We start from the raw sequence: 16080 nt of genomic DNA on the forward strand, positions 1-16080 counted from the left end.
TTGCCTTGTGGCTCCCTTTTGGCCTGGCCAAGACTTTCTCAGAGCTGTGCTACAGTCTAAGGTTGTTCCTATCTAATCTTCTTTTTTCTTCTTCTCATGACTTTGACATGGGTGTCAGATCTACCTCATGATTATCCAGGCATGGTGACACATGCCAATTGTCCTAACTATTTGGGAAGTTGAGGTAGGAGGATTGCTTAGGCCCAGGTGTTTGAGGCTGCAGTGAACTATGATGACACCACTGCACTCCAGCCTGGGTGATAGAGTGAGATCCTGTCTCAAAAGAAAAGAAAAAAAAAGATTGGCATCACAGTCTGAAGGCTCTCCCTGCTTACTGTTTCCTCTCTCTTGTAACTGCCATTTCTCCCAGTCTGTCTCTTGCATGTCTACTTCTGTCTTGGTGGTGTGTCTCATTCTAAGAGGATCTGAACTGACTAAAGTCCAAGGTGTTACAGGATGTCTAGCATCGCTGGCCTCCCCCACAAATGCCAGTAGCACTGTCCCCCCAATCTTGAGGCAACTAATGACACTTTCACTCATTTCTAAAATGCTTCTATTGAGAACCATTCGGAGCATAAGCACAGTTATAAGTAAGTGGATTATAAGTATCAAAGAAGCTATATAGGCTCAGAATTTAGAGGAAATTTTAGGAAATAATCACCTTCTGAAAGTGAAGTTAAGGAAACAAATCAGTATATGGTAGATAAAATTAGCCATCTGTATTAGTAACCCACCTTTGGGATTGACTGCAAATATATTACTTTTGTGATCAGGTGCTTTCCAAGTGTCCGTCAAGTCACATGGATACAGTCTCAGGAAGACATTCTTCAAATGTGGAGGTACTGCGAAATAATCACTAGTAGATAGCATTGTCTAAAAAAATTAGAGAATTTTAATTGTTTGGGAGTATGATGAGTTTGTAGCAGAGATCATTTTTCACTTTGATACATTTACTGACTGATTGCAAATCAGTTGGTTGGGGGTGGGCAAAAAATCTTAGATATTACAATGGGTTGCGGCTCTCCAAGGAGCCATAGTACACAAATAGACAAACAGTATATCTGGTATTTCTTGCTTAAAATTTCATAGGGATTGGAGGGGGGAGAGCAATTAGGAAAATGTATCTAAAATGCCTCTTTTCAGGGGTCAGTTATGAAAATAAGGCTGAGTAGTAATCTGGTCTAGAGGAGGAAAAAAGAGAAAAAAGAAAGGATTAAAGGAAGCAGGAGGGAAAAGAAAAGTAGAACGATGAAAGAGAAATAGGAAAGAAGAGAAAAGGAGAAGGTATGTGAAATTTTAAGATAAAAATAGTTTTGTCTACCACTGAGCCATATGACATATAACTTTTTTTCTTGACATTCTGAAATACAAGCTTATTCCTCTTACATTATTTCTGGCTCTGGAAACAAAGTATTAAATGAAAAGCAATACTAGAATGCTTGTTTATAAAGAATTCCTATATCCTTGAATACTCCCAATTTCCTCACTTTTTCTTATTTAAAATATGAACTTCTATAACAATTTCCTTATTGAGTTCCTAAAGATACCATTATTCCACTCACTTGTAATACAAATTTTGTTGGCATGACAATACTGAAGGCTTTAATTTTATAGCAGTTATTTCATCTATCTGCCATAGTAGACTGACCCATTTGTTATTGTTTGAGAACTCATTAAGCTTCTCTGTAGTTTGATTTTATTCCTCAAGACCTTCCCTTTGCTCTGAGTCTGGGTGCACCAGCAACTTTCTGATTACTAGTCAGACTTCCTAGGTATCTTGATATCAGGAAGAGAATGATCTTGCTAGCAAACATTAGTTTTTCAGTGAATAGAAAGTTATAATTTCTATTAACACTTTAAAATATGTTTTATTGTGGTACAATTAACATAGAATAAAATGCACATATCTTAAATGTTCAATTTGATCAGTTGTGACAACTTGTGTATCCTGTATAATTACCACCTGGAACAAAATATAAGACCTTTCTTTTACTTAGAAAGTTCCCTTGGACTCCTTCCCATCACTGTCCCCTATAACCCACTTTGGGATTTCTAAAACCAGATTATGTACTATGCTGTGCCTGGCTTCTTCTGTTTATCAAAATATTTGTGAGATTTATTCATGTTGTCAGCAGTTTGTTCCTTTTTATTGCTGAGTTGTATTCCATTGTATGAATAAATAATAATTTTTTAAATGTGTGCTCCTGTTGGTGTATATTTAGGTTGTTTACAGTTTTTGGTTATTATGACTAAGGTTGCTCTAAACATTCTTTGTATGAGTTTTCTTGTGAACTTGTATTTTCATTTTTCTGGGGTAACTAAGTGAAATTGATGGGTCATGTGCTTACGGCCATTTGTATATCTTCTTTGGAGAAATGTTTATTCAAATCCTTTTTCCATTTTAAAACTAGATTTTTTTTTTTTTTTTTTTTTTGAGACATGGTTTTGCTCTGTCACCAAGGCAGGGCTGCAGTGGCACAATCATAGCTCATGGCAGCCTCGAATTCCTGGGCTCAAGTGATCCTCCTACCTCAGCTTCCCCAGTAGCTAGAACTACAGGCATGAGTCACCATGCCTGGCTTTTTTTTTTTTTTTTTTTAAGACAGAGATGGGGTCTGGCTCATCTGCCCAGGCTGGTCTCGAACTCCTGGCTTATTAAGTGATCCTCCTGCCTCAGACTCCCAAAGTGCTGGGATTATAGGCATGAGCACCTGTCCCCAACTCACTTTCTTTTTTTTTTTTTTTTTTTTTTTTTTTTTTTTTTTTGAGACAGAGTCTCGCTTTGTTGCCCGGGCTAGAGTGAGTGCCGTGGCGTCAGCCTAGCTCACAGCAACCTCAAACTCCTGGGCACGAGTGATCCTTCTGCCTCAGCCTCCCGGGTAGCTGGGACTACAGGCATGCGCCACCATGCCCGGCTAATTTTTTTTATATATATATATCAGTTGGCCAATTAATTTCTTTCTATTTATAGTAGAGACGGGGTCTCGCTCAGGCTGGTTTTGAACTCCTGACCTTGAGCAATCCGCCCGCCTCGGCCTCCCAAGAGCTAGGATTACAGGCGTGAGCCACAGCGCCCGGCCTATTCTATTTTTATTGTTTCATTTTCCCCCTAGAGATGGGGTCTACTATACTGCCCAGCCTGGACTCTAATTCTTCGGTTTAAGCCATCCTCCCATTTTAGTATCCCAAGTAGCTGGGCCTACAGATGCATGCCACCTTGCCAGGCTTCATTCTTTACTTCTGAGTCTTTGATTTGTCTAGTATTTATTTTGGCATGAGAAATGAGATAGATGTAAACCCTCTCCCCAATGGCCCACTCGTTTCTTGAATAATCTTTTTCCCACTGGCCAATGAATGATTTGTAATGAATATACTGGTTACCACCGAAATTTCTGGAGTTGTCTGGCACCAACGTTTGCAAATAATGATTCTGGGTAACTTTACAGAGATGTGACGGTTGAATAAGATAACCTGATAAAGTATGCCAGTACTTGATACATTAAGTGCTTAGCAAATAGGAGCTATTGTTATTATACGAAACGTAAGTACATAGGTATTTTTTGTCAGATCCTCTATTCTGTTCTTTGAAACATCTCCCATGTCATATATGTGTAACCCATCCATTACCAACTCACTGTCTTTCTAACGCCCTTTTTCCTCATTTCAATAAAAATGGTCACATCTGTTGTATTTCTAATCATAACAAGAACCTGAAAACATTAGCCTTGGCGAGAAAAAAAAAAAAAAAGCTGTTCTTTACAATGTAGTGAGAATCAAAACCCAAACCAAGGCATTGAACAAACGATGGGGAAGGCAAGGTGCCTATTTCTTCCACCACCTATTTTGAAAGGCTGGAAGGAAAGCCTACCTTATCTCAGCTCTTGGGTTATAACCGAGATTCTCAAAAGCTAGTATCCCTTCTTCCAGCTAGTTGTCAGCCTGAAGACAACAGTTTCACCATGTGACTCCAATAGGGCCCTGATTTGTGGCTAACTATGTAAGGAGATTTGGAACAGGAGGTGCAGGTGCGGAGGCGGGGGCGGGGAGGGACTCTCTCCTGGGCCGTGGGTTCTGACCTGAGCGGTCCCTCGTGGCAAGCTGGGCCGACTGCCCACTCGTGGGCTGACGCCCTAAGGCAGGAGGGGTAGGCAGGCGACTTCGGGAGCCTGCAAATCTGCACGCACAGGCATGAAGGCGGGCGGACGGAGGTGGCGGCAGGATGACCACGGAAGCCCTCAGAGAAGAGTGTGGGAAGAGGTAAGGAGAAGCGCGAAAAGGGGTAAAACCCCTAGAGATGCTGCTTTGGGCGGAGGCCAGGGAGACTGGCTTCCCGCGTCACTCTGGCTCCTTGAGGCAAGTACCGGGGTCTCGGGGGACCTCTTCGTCTCCTCAGGGCACTACAAGAGCACCGCCTGAGCCCCCACACGCCTGCGGTTGCCAGTGACCGCTCCCGCCTGGGTTCCTTAGCTTCTTGCCTCTAACGGCTCCGGCCTCGGCCGGCGTCCGTGCGTGGGTGACGTCGGCGTAGGGGCGGGACTTCCTGCTTCGCGCGCCTCTGAGTCTCGGGACCGACCCCGCTCCGCCGGGCTGGAGGGGCGGCGGGCTGAGGTGGCGTTTCGGCCGGACGTCAGCGCCGGGGTTGGCCCTGCACCCGTGAGGAGGCCGGGCCGCCGAGGAAGAGCGAGGCTTGTCGCTGCTGCTCTCGGAGCTCTCCCGAGATACATCAGCTTTCCCCAGGTTGGGGGGCCGAGGAGCCCGCTCGGCCCTCCGGCTCCTCCTTTTCAGCTTGGGCGAGCGGCCGCCGGGACCTCCGCAGGCGTGGCGGGCTGGGCCGACACCCCGCTGTAGGACTGTAACCCTTTGCCCCAATGTCTCCACGAGCCAAGTTGAGTGGGTGCCGATGGTTGGAGCTGTGGCGGTGTCCCCCCGGTGGCAAGTGCGGCCAGAACTCCGGTCACTTAAGTTTTATGTGTACAAGTTGCAAGGACCGTGTGTGAGTCTGGTACGTAACCTCTCTTTCTGGGGACATCATCTTTTCCATCCCTCTTCCCCAACCTACCCTTGAATCCTTTTTTATTTTCCTAGAAAAGTAATTGAGGCGCATGTTAGAAAACTAGCCTGCGAGACACGTTCTGTAGCCACTTAAATGCTCTTTATGGAGCTTTTTTGATGCACTCTAGTGTGGTGGTTGTGTAGCCAGTTTAGTAAATTGGCTAAACATGTAAGTATCTCCAGTTTAATTTACGATGAAGAAGCTATACCAACATTTTCCTTGGCCTTAAAGACAATTTTAACAGTGATGTTGGCTGCCATTAGTGAGATAACGTCTAAAATATGTTAGTGTATGTCGGGTTTAAATAGATACTTTGGTAAATCTTTAGTGTCCAACTTTTGACCATAGTCAATGAGCACTTTGCCCTTAAACATACCCACTGCTAAGTGTTTTGAAAGCCTTTGGTCACATTAATCATCATGTAATGATGAAGCTGTTTCAAATCTCAAAGAGGTCTAGGATAAGGAAGGACATGTTCATGATATATAGTTCATAATCTATTCAAACTATGAGCACAAAATACTTGAGTGGGTCCAAAACTGAGTAGGTCGGTAAAGCAATGCATCTGTTACCAGGCAACGGATCAGTAAACAAGTATAACATTCAACTAGAAAACTTACCTATCCTACAATTATCTGGAGTCAGAATTCTCAAAATTCATGAGGTTAGCCTGTAGGTGGTTACAGTTACTACTCAACTTTTGTATTGAGGTTTGATTTTAAACTCATTTTGTTTAGAATTATTAGAATGTTTTAAATTGCATTGTCACACAGGACTCAGAGTTGCAAATGGCTGTGAGTTGCCCTTTGCTTTTTTTTTTTTTTTAGGTCATAGTATGCTGAGTATTAGCCTTCTTTGAGTATTTTCTTTTCAAATCAGATGAAGTGTGCAGACTATATTTAGAAATATTCTCAAATAATGGTGTAATACCAATTTAGAGTTTCAGACATCAGTGGGAGATTGAAACACTATTCATAGGTAGTTTTTAATCGTTGGCTTAGTTAATAACCTCACTTCGCTCATTGAACTCTTAATGATATAATTTGTATGGCAAGTTTTTAGTTTTCTAAAAGATCTTTTGAATGCAATAAGCTTTCAAGTAAGTATATGAGGACATTTGAGACAGTGAGACTGAATGACTTCTTTGAAGTCAGTGTATTAGTAATGGGAATTGGAACTTGGAGTTTGATGTTCTTAACATCATGCCTTTACTGTATTTCTGAAACCCATAGCTTCATTTTAGTTCTCTCCCTCTTTTTCTTTCTTACATGCTGATGTTGAAGTAATGAAATATTCCAAAGTTGGGCAGGACAAACAGGAAAAAAAAATGACTCATGATGAGCGATAAAATCCTTAGTAATCAGAAAACAGTATTATGTCATGGGAAGTTCTAAGTCAAGAATCTTAGGAGAATGAAATCCTAACAGAAAGATTAGTGAATTGTCAGAATTCTTTTTTTCTCTCTCTCTAGGTAGTCTCTTTGCCTAAAGTGAGTGACTTTGATTTTAATTTTGTCATACATAATGTATTAGGTTCAGTAAGTAATTTTCTCACATTGTTTAACCTGAGTGTACTTCTAGAGAATGTGTGTATATATCTGTGAAAAAACTTTCTAATAACTGAAATTCACATTTTTTGATCTAAGCTGAACTCTTTAAAATCCTCTTTGCCTTTTCAAGCTTATGTTCTTTATAGAAAAGGTGTTTCTGCCTAGACTGGTTTCTTGTCTGTCCTCTAAACCTGCTATGTGCTTTCTTCTTTCCATATTAGTTTTCATGTATTTCTACCTCCCTCACCTGATTTCTTTTCCTCTTTATTAAAATGTAAATTGTATTTTTTCTATAAGGTTCAACTTCATCATGACCTCATACATACTGTAGGAAATACTATGAATTTGGGAGTCATATAATTGATACCTATCCTTTGTATTGTATTAATCTTTTTTAATGTTTACCTTGACTTCCTAACTAGATTGTAAGCCCCTTTAAAAGCAGAACTCCAGATTTCAATGAGCTGTATACTTAGTCTTTTCCAAATAGAAGTTGCTGAATAAATGTTTCTTAAAGATGATGAATGTGCATTTCTATCCCTCTCCTTCCATAGCATACTGGGAGTAAGAAGATTGTTGAAAGTAGAGAAATTGAGGAAGGGCAACAGTAAACCATAAGAAAGGAGATTAAAGAGTGGGAATTCATTGGAATCGGAAGGAAAGTTTCTGTTCCTAGAAAGTGTGAATATTTGAGAATTTCCCATGACAATACCAGCAGTAAGGACTCCCTCAGGAATGCTGGCACTACTCCCATGTGGGCTTGGGGAGTTTGGTCAATTTCCTGGTTCTTCCTTAGTAGAATCTTAGTTTTAAAAGTGTGTCCCTCCATACCATTTCCTCCTCCCCCTTTTCCCTCCTTCTTTCTATGCCTTTTTCCATCTCCCTGGTTTACGGCTTTCCATCCTACTTTTTGACCTAGTTGAGACTTAATTTATGAAGTTATGTCAATTCTTTCATCTGTCCCTCATAAATTAGCAATTCTCCTAAGCTTATTATATATTTTTCCATTAGAACCGCCCTCTCTATGTCATAGCACTGACTGTCAAATCTAGTACTATTTCTTTTTAGTTTAACTGAGCTTTAATCCAGGATGAAAGAAATTAAGAAAGTCAGAAAATGTCCAGTTATTTGCTTTCTGCAAATTGTGACTTCAGATTGCTTTTGGATTAAAATTCAGAGTTAGGAGGAACCTAAACCTGGCCATTGCCTTTTGGAAAGCACTTACCATTCTCTACCTATGTATTTAAAATGTCCAGGTAGTTTAATAGTCTTGCTGTAAATCCTGTATCTGGTGCTTATAACAAAGAGTTACTTCAGCTGAAGGTATAAAAAGATGAAATTGAGTCTCAGAGTATTTTATAAATCTTGGTTTGATTCTGTTGTTTCTTTAGAGAACTTGCAATCCTAGCTTCTGAGTTGTTGCCCAGTAACCCAATTGCAGTATAACATAGCAACCACTGGAAACAGTAGCATTGGACTATAGGGATTTTCCTTATTGAAGCTGCATTGCCTATCTCTAGTGTTCACATTTAATTTCTCTCAAATGTGATTAGATTTTGGTTTAGGGCAGATATTTCAGATATTATTAAAGGGCATACAATGTATGTTCTTAAGTTTATATTTTGGAGTACTGACAAATTATAAATTCCCAAACATTTGTTTTTCACATAGAGATGCGTGATATGTATTGTTTGTGTGAAGGACATGTGAAAACACTGGTTCAATTAAAGATTAGTCTATTCTGAGCAGAAAAGCTATTAAGTAATAATTAACAGTAGAGTTCTTGACAACTGATATAGCCAGCCAGAGCTGAGGTAGGATGAAGTTGAAATGGTTCTTTTCTTAACATTTTTGTATTTCTGGAGCTTCATGGAAAGTTTGGCTCAATAAGCACAATTTAATAGGCACTATGATTTTGTGGGAAGAGAATTGTGATTCAGGAGACCAAGGCTTGACTGGGTGAGTCACCTTTCTTGGCCTGTTTTCTCATTTGAAAAAAATTTCTGAAGGTTTCTTTCAGAAATTGTATGCTTTAAAGCAAATTATATTTCTCCTGCTTATGGGTTTAGTTAATATTTGAGTGCCTATTATGTATTTTGAACAATGCTGGGCACTGGGGAGATTGGGAATAAGACATAATGTCAAATCTCAAGCACCGTATTATCTGGTGGGGGAAATAGTAATTTGTAATGTAACATGGTAAATGCTATAAAGATAAATAATGTGTCTGGGGCATGTAAGGATGCCTGACCTAGAACTGTAGACAATATGATTGAGGAATGCCTCATTAGAATTTTTTAAGTATAATTTGAGAGTATGCAGGAAGTAGTCAACCTGGTGTGGAGGGAATTATTCAAGGAAAAACTAGGGTGAAGTTTCTTTGAGTTGGAGAGGCAGAATTAGGAGTCATCAGCTATAGTGGTAGTTGAGATTCTGGGTGTAGATGAGATTCCTGGGGACAGTTGTATGGAATTAGAACATCAGCATGTAATGGGTAGGTGGAGAAAGAAAGTAGGGAGTAAAGCCAGAGTAGGGTAAGATCTTGGAAGTCAAGGGAGGAATGCATGGTATACTTAGTTTATTGATTAAATGGAAATTGTTACTCAAGAAACATTGACTATATGGCCCTATAAATGTAGACTAATCTAAATAAAGATCCGAACTTGCAGGTGGAGATAGGTTATGTCTTTGGTTAGCAGTGTAACAGAGGAAAGAGTATGTACTTTGGAGTCTGAATTTGGAATTAAAGGTTAGAATCTTGGTTCCACTGCCTTAATTTTTTGACTGGTTACTTAATTTTTTGATCTCATTGTCTTCGTGTGTAAAATGATACTTTTTCCATAAGTCATATGGATTAAAAGAAGATAAGTTGTAATGCCTAACTCTAAAGGGCACTCTTTAAATGGTGAACACCTTTTCATGTGGTTATTAGCCATTTGTAAGTCATCTTTGGTGAAATGTCTAAGTCTTTTGCCCATTTTATAACAGAGTTTTTGGTCGTCTTATTGAGTTGTAAGAGTTGCTTATATATTCTGGATGAAAGTTTGTGGGTATTTTTTCCTTTTATGTCAGAGATGTGATTTGCAAAGATTTCTCCTGGTCTCTGGCTTGACTTTTCATGTCCTTAATGGTGTCTTTTGAAGTGCAGAAGTCTTAAATGAATTCCATAGTATCTTTTTTTTTTCATGGCTTATGCTTTTCATTTTCTTTTTTGAGACAGAATCTCACTCTGTTGCCCAGGCTAGAGTGCCCTGGTGTCGGCCTAGCTCACAGCAACCTTAAACTCCTGGGCTCAAGTGATCATCCTGCCTCAGCCTCCTGAATAGCTGGGACTACAGGAATGCGCCACTTTGCCCAGCTAATTTTTTCTATATATTTTTTAGTTGTACAGCTGATTTCTTTCTATTTTTTTTAGTAGAGATGGGTCTCGCTCTGGCTCAGGCTGGTCTTGAACTCCTGAGCTCAAATAATCCGCCCGCCTCAATCTCCCAGAGTGCTAGGATTATAGACGTGAGCCACCACGCCATTTTTCATTTTATATATAAGAACTTTTTGGGTAATCAAAGGTCACAAAGATTTTCTCCTGTGTTTTCTTTTTAGCTCTTTCATTTAGATCTAGGATTTTATTTTGTTTGTTTGGTTTTTTTTTGGAGACAGGGTCTTGCTCTGTCACCCAGGCATGGTCATTGCAGCCTCAAATTCTTGGACTCAGGTGATCCTCCTACCTCAGCCTCCTGAGTTGCCAGGACTGTAGGTCCTAGCCTGGCTCATTTTTTTCTTTTCTTTCTTTCTTTTTTTAAGAGGAGGAGGTCTCACTGTGTTGTCCTGGCTGTTTTGTTTTTTTTTTTTGAGACAGAGTCTCGCTTTCTTGCCTAGGCTAGAGTGAGTGCCGTGGCGTCAGCCTAGCTCACAGCAACCTCAGACTCCTGGGCTCAAGCGATCCTCCTGCCTTAGCCTCCCGAGTAGCTGGGACTACAGGCACGAGCCACCATGCCCGGCTGATTTTTTTTTTATATTATATATATTAGTTGGCCAATTAATTTCTTTCTATTTTTATGGTAGAGACGGGGTCTCGCTCAGGCTGGTTTTGAACTCCTGACCTTGAGCAATCCGCCCGCCTCGGCCTCCCAGAGTGCTAGGATTACAGGCATGAGCCACCGCGCCCGGCCTGGTTTTAAACTCTTGCCCTCAGTCAATTCTTCTGCCTTAGGCCTCCCTAACTGCTGGGATCACAGGTGGAAGTTACTGTGCTCAGCCTAGAAACCATATTGAATTAACTGTATATGGTGTAAGATAAGGATCTAAGTCCATTTTTTAAAACTGTGGACGGTAAATTATCTCAGCACTATTTGTTAAAAAGACTGTTCTTTTACATTGTATTGGCATCTTTGTAAAATATCAGTTGACTATATAAGGGTTTATTTCTAGACTCAAATATTGTTCCCCATATATCTATATGCCTATCTTTACTCCAATACCATACTGTCTTGATTATTATAGTTTTATAGTAAGTTTCAATTTGGGTAGTGTAAATCCTTGAACTTTTTCTTTTTTCTAAAATTGATTCTATGTTCTTTCTATTTCAATATAAAATTTAGGATCAGCTTCTCAATTTCTACAAAAACTGCTGGGATTTATAGGATTTGCATTGAATATCATCAATAATGGGAAGAATCACTAACTTAGCAAAATTGACTCTTTTAATCCATAAACATGTAATGTCTCACCATTTAGGTTTTTAATTTCTCTCAATGTTTTTTAGTCTTTAGTGTACAAATATTGCCCTTTTGTTAAATTTATTTGTAAAAATTTTATAATTTATATGTTCTTGGGAATGGAGTTTTATCATTTGATTTTCAGATTGTTCATTGCTAGCATATAGAAATGCAATAAATTTTTGCACGTTTCTATATAGATGATCGTGTCTCTGAATAAAACAATTATATTTCTTTCTTTCCAATCTGAATGTTACTCATTCCTTCATTTTTGTCTTATTTCATGGGCTAGACCCTCCAGTAAGATATTGAATAGAAGTGTTGAGAGTGGATTGCATTATTTCCAGTCTTAGGTTCCCCCTAAGATACAGGTTTTCACTAATAAGTGTGATGTTATTTGTAAATTTTCTCTAGATGCCCTTTATTAGGTTGAGGAAGTTTTCCTCTGTTTCTAGTTTGTTGAGAGTTTTTAGTCATGAATGAGTGTTGGATTTTGTCAGATGCTTTTTCTTGAATCTGATGAGGTGGTCATATGGTTTTTATTCCTTAGTCTGTTAATATGGTATATTACAATTGATTATTGGAGGTTAAACCAACCTTGTATTCCTGGGATAAATCTCACTTGGTCATGCTGTATAATCTCTTTTAAATGTTATTGAATATGATTTGCCTAAAAGGAATTTCACACTTAACGTTCATTAGAGTTATTAGTCTGATTTCTTTTCTCATGATGCTTTTATCTGGCTTTGATATCAGGGCAACACTGGCCTTATAGAAGGAATTGCATAGTGTTTTCCCCTTCTCTATTTTTCTAAAACAGTTTCCAAAGGATTGCTGTTACTTTAAATATTTGATAGCCTTTATCAGTGGAGGTGTGTGGGTCTGGGATTTTCTTTATGGGAAAAATTTAAAATTATTCAGTTTCATCACTTATTTATAGGTCTACTCAGATTTTTGTTCTCGAGTTTTGGTTAAGTTGTGTACTCTAGGAATTATTCCTTTTCATATAAATTGCCTAAGTTGATATAAGGTTTATTTTTTTAAAAATAATCTTTTTTTTTTTTTTTTTTTTTGAGATAGAGTCTCGCTTTGTTGCCCAGGCTAGAGTGAGTGCCGTGGCGTCAGCCTAGCTCACAGCAACCTCAAACTCCTGGGCTCGAGCGATCCTTCTGCCTCAGCCTCCCTGGTAGCTGGGACTACAGGCATGTGCCACCATGCCCGGCTAATTTTTTATATATATATCAGTTGGCCAATTGATTTCTTTCTATTTATAGTAGAGACGGGGTCTCGCTCTTGCTCAGGCTGGTTTTGAACTCCTGACCTTGAGCAATCCGCCCACCTCGGCCTCCCAAGAGCTAGGATTACAGGCGTGAGCCACAGCGCCCGGCCTAAAAATAATCTTTTAAATTGACATATGTAATGTTGGTAATTATGTTCTCTTTTTCATTCTTGATTTTGATAATTTGTATCTTTTATTTTCTCAGTCTAGCTAAGGGTTTTTCAATTTTGTTGATTTTTTTTTTCAAAGAACCAACTTTATTTCATTTTTTATTTATATTTTCTATTTCATTGATTTTTTAATTTATTTTTTCATGCTTTTTTCTGCTTTGAGTTTAATATGCCCCCCCCCTTTTTTTCTAGTTTCCTGAGGTAGAAACTTAGGCTATTTATTTGAGATCTTTTTGTTTTTAAATCTAATTGTTTGAAGCTATAAATTTCCCTCTAAGCACTGCTTTAGCTGCATCCCAAATGTTTTGATATTTCTTTCTGTGTGGATCACTGATTCTGTTGTGATCAGATGACATATTTTTTGTGAGTTCAGTCTTTTAAAATTTATTGAGACTTGTTTTGCAACCCCATTTATATAATGTATCCTGGAGAATGTTCCTTGTGTGTTTGAAAAGGGGATGTATTCTGCAGTCATAAGGTACAATGTTCTGTGAGTTATATCAAGTTAATTGGTCCAGTCCTCTATATCCTTGCAGATTTTCTGACTTGTTCCATCAGTTGTTGTAATCTTCAGCCATTTTTACATTTTCTATTTCTTTTTAATTTCTATCTTTTGCTTCATGTATTTGGAGTTCTGTTGTTAGATACATGGACACTTATAATTGTTTTATCTTCCTGCTCCAGTGACCCTTTTATGATTAAGAAATGCCTTTCGTAGTCTTTAGTAATCTTTCTTGTTTTAAATTCTATTTTGTCATCTTTGTACTATAGCCACTCTAGTTTTCTTATGGTTCTGTTTGTATGGTATATTTTTTCCCTATTCTTTTACTTTTAACCTATCTATGTCTTTGAATTTAAAATGTATCTCTTGTAGACAGCATGTAGTTGGGTTTTGTTTTTGTAATCCAATCTAATATTCTCCCCCTGCCCCCCCCTTTATTTATATATTTATTTTTAAGACAGTCTCATTCTGTCACCTGGGCTGGAGTGGCATGATCATAGCTCACTGCAGCCTTCAACTCCTGGGCTCAGACAAATCTCTTGCCTTAGCCTCCTGAGTAGCTAGGACTACAGGTGTGCACCACCATGCCCATTTAATTTTAAAATTTTTTTGTAGAGGTGGGGTCTTTCTGTGTTACCCACGCTGGTCTCAAACACCTGGGCTCAAGCAGTTCTCTGCCTTGACCTCCCAAAGTGCTGGGATTACTGGCATGAGCCAGTGCGTCCAACCTACATTCTCTCCCTTTGAACGGGGTGTTTAGTTCATTTATATTTAATGTATTTTTGACATTAGAGGATTTGTATCTGCCATTCTCTTATTTTCTGTTTATCTTTTTTTTTTTTGCTTTCTCTTTTCCTTTTTTACTGACTTTCTGTGTTAAATAATTTTTAGAATACCTTTTTAATTCTTCTATTGATTTCTTTTACTGTATTGTGTTATTTTCATAGTGGTTGCTCTAGGGATTACAATATGCATTTTAACATTTTATTGCATTGACTTATTCAGAATAATATTGGATTCTGGTAAATTATACAAACTTCCCTCCAGTATATCTTTTTTCCTTTTCCCTTTTTGGTCCTATTACTGGCATATGTATTTTAGCTATGCCTATTATAAACCAACAATACAGCACTGTAATTGCTATATATAGTCATATCTTTAGAAGAAAAAATGAGTATAATTATATTTTTAGGGTCTTTTGTATTTACCTATATAATTACAATTTCTTGGTAGCTTCATTCTCCTGTAGATTCTCTGGTATTCTATGGTGTGACTTCTCTTCATTCTCAAGAACTTCCTTTGATATTTCTCATAAAGCATGTCTGATAGCAGTAACTTCTCTTAGTCTTTGGTTATCTGGAAGTGTATTTATTTTACCTTCATTTTTGAAGGACAGTTTTGCTGTTTATAAAGAATTTTTAGTGGAGATTTTGTTGATTATTCTTTTTTAAAAGAAATTGCATTGTTTTTCCACCTCATTGTTTATGATGAGAAGCGAGATGTTATTCTTTCCCTGTATGTGAGGAGTTATTTTTCTCTTGCTCCTTTTAAGATTTTCTCTTTGTCTTTCAGCAGTTTGGTTGATCTATTTTTGTCAGATTTGTTGGGCAACTTAGAGGTGTAAATTAATGTTTTTCATCAAATTTGGGGAGTTTTGGGTCATTATTTCTCCAAAATTTTTTTCTGTTCCTTTCTTATCCTTCTGAGATTTCCATTACATGTGTTTGAGGTGCCATAATTCTTCACTTAACATTGTCAATATGTTCTTGAAAACTGTGACTTTAAGCAAAATGATGTATAATGAAACTAGTTTTACCATAGGCTAATTAAGAAAAACAAGAGTTAAATTTCTATGGCATATTTCTGGTCACAAAAAACATCATCAAACTTCTAAGTATCCCAAAGCACTTCTAATATTAAAAATTGAAATAAAGATGAGCTATACATATGTTTAAGAAAGATTAATTAAAAACAAGATAATTACCCAATTTTTGGTCAGTCAGTGACAGCAGTCAAGGAATAAATGTTTGCAAAGCAAAAATTATAAGGGATACCTCCTGTGCAGTTCAAAAACAATCCGCCTGGGCAACTTGGTGAGACCCCATCTCTACCAAAAAAAAAATTATTTCTGTGTGGTGGTGCGTGCCTTTACTTCTGGCTACTAAAGGGGCTGAGCCAGGAGGCTTGCTTGAGCCCAGGAATTTGAGCTATACAGTGAGCTATAAACATACCACTGCACTTGAGCCTGGACGACAGAGCAAGACTCTATTAAAAAACAAGTGTGTGAAAATTCCAAATATGATGAACTCGCTGAGCACTTTTGTACTGCATTCTTTATTGTAGTGCACTTGTATGGTTATATACTTTATGAATTTTTATTTTATAATAATTGGTATTTATTTTTCAACCTGCTTATTTCAGTTCAGGATTACAGGTGGCTAGAGCCTATCCTGAGGGAACCAATCCTGGACAGGATACTATCCCATCTCAGGGAGCACTTATACACCCACACTCTTTCTTAATGGGACATTTAGGTATACTAGTGAACCTAATGTACACATCTTTGGGATATGGGAGGAAACTGGAGTACCCAGAGAAAACCTATGCATACATGGGGAAGAATGTGCAAAATCCAGAAAGACAGTGGCCCTGGCCAGGAGTCTATTTTTTTCTCATCAGTGTTGAACAAAATGACAGTATTTGATGACCTCCTATACTTGATATTGTCCCACAGATCCCCAAGCTCTGTTTCTCTTCAGTGTTTTTTCTCTCTGTTCTTCAGACTGCATACTTTCTATTAATACTTACCTGT

General features: G+C 38.3%; 1 protein-coding gene across 1 annotated transcript in view; it reads left to right on the forward strand.

The window, feature by feature from the left end:
* The first annotated feature begins 4382 nt into the window (after positions 1 to 4382).
* The window catches only part of CEP83 (centrosomal protein 83), a 127691-nt gene continuing 115993 nt past the window's right edge, over positions 4383 to 16080 (forward strand). The window contains exon 1 of the mRNA XM_012775275.3: positions 4383 to 5002. The gene's annotated coding sequence lies outside the window, so the exon portion shown is untranslated. The remainder of the gene's footprint in view (positions 5003 to 16080) is intronic.

Source organism: Microcebus murinus, chromosome 10 (genome assembly GCF_040939455.1).
Source record: "Microcebus murinus isolate Inina chromosome 10, M.murinus_Inina_mat1.0, whole genome shotgun sequence".
Classification (NCBI taxonomy): domain Eukaryota; kingdom Metazoa; phylum Chordata; class Mammalia; order Primates; family Cheirogaleidae; genus Microcebus; species Microcebus murinus.